We start from the raw sequence: 1,368 nt of genomic DNA, 5'->3' as shown, positions 1-1,368 counted from the left end.
ATAGATAGATAGATAGATAGATAGATAGATAGATAGATAGATAGATAATGAAATCAGAAATAATGTAGGAGAATGGGGAGAAATTGGGGGAGAGACAATGGAGGATGAATTTGGTCCAAATATATTATATGCACATATGACTATTAAATACTATTAAATACATATTAAATATATGCACATATGACTATTAAATATTTTTAAAACTAGAGAATCAATATACTGATCCTTTTCCCACCTATATCTTAGAATGTGGTCATGGAAATCAATTTTTGCAGATTGAAATATAAGCTCTTATGGATGTAGAGCATACCCGTAACCAATCATGATGGGTTCAGTTAAAAGAGAAGGAAATTCTGATATGGACACACAGCAAGAACTCCACGTGGAAATCAGCCCAGAGTGGAAGACAGTCCTATAAGTCAGAACTACGAAGATAACCACAAACTACCAGGAACTAGGGATCAGTTGTGATACAGATCTTTTCCACAATCTGTCCTCTCAAAATTATGAGATACTAAATTTCTGTTGTTTAAGCTGCATGGTGTATGGTTTATCGCAATACGCTTAGAAAGCTAAAACAGAAAGGAAGCGCGTGGATGGTCAGATTATAGTTGCCATTTGGAGCAAAGGAGAAAAACATAAAGAAATCCCCCATCACCAAAGCAACTGGGGCAGTTACAGCCCTGAGGATTGCAGATGTCTCTGTAATCAATTGACTCAGACAACTAACTCAGTCAGTTCAGGCTAGCGTTTGAAGCTCTGAGGAAAAATACCAAGAGAAAGGAAGGATGGAATGAAGGATGGAAAGAAGAAAGAAAGAAAGGAAGGAACCTAAGGGGAAAATGCCATATATTGCCATCAATCTTTTTCTTCCTAATATTTAATCCTTACTATATACTAGAAATGTATGTTTAATGAAGTCATCTAAAATATATAAGCAACAACCATGATATCTTCCTGCATACTTCCAGCGTCATGTCTGGCATTTCTGGGCTTCTGAGATTGTGGACTTTCCCTCTTTCTCCTGATGTCTATTCTGAAATATAGAAGCAGCCATATCTCAGTTATATGGCCAAATGTCAGTTACATGGCCCAAGTCAAAGAAGATGTTCTCCAAACTTAACCTCAAGATACAAACTATTTCATAAACACTGTGGTTGTTCAATTAAAAATTTCAGAATCAGAGCCTGAGGGTTTTCTGGGACATTTGCCATATTCTCCCTTAGACATTTCTCAGTAATGTCCTTCAGCGTCACATCCACAGTCTTGGTTGGTGAGTACTTTGGGCTTATCTATCCTCAAATAATATTCCTTCTCTACGATTTTTAACAAAAAGATTTTATAAAACCACCATTTTGTGCATATATA

This window comes from Psammomys obesus, unplaced genomic scaffold (genome assembly GCF_907164565.1).
Source record: "Psammomys obesus unplaced genomic scaffold, mPsaObe1.curated_primary_1811, whole genome shotgun sequence".
NCBI lineage: Eukaryota > Metazoa > Chordata > Mammalia > Rodentia > Muridae > Psammomys > Psammomys obesus.
The sequence above is the reverse complement of the archived record's forward strand: the minus strand, read 5'-3'. Positions refer to the sequence as shown.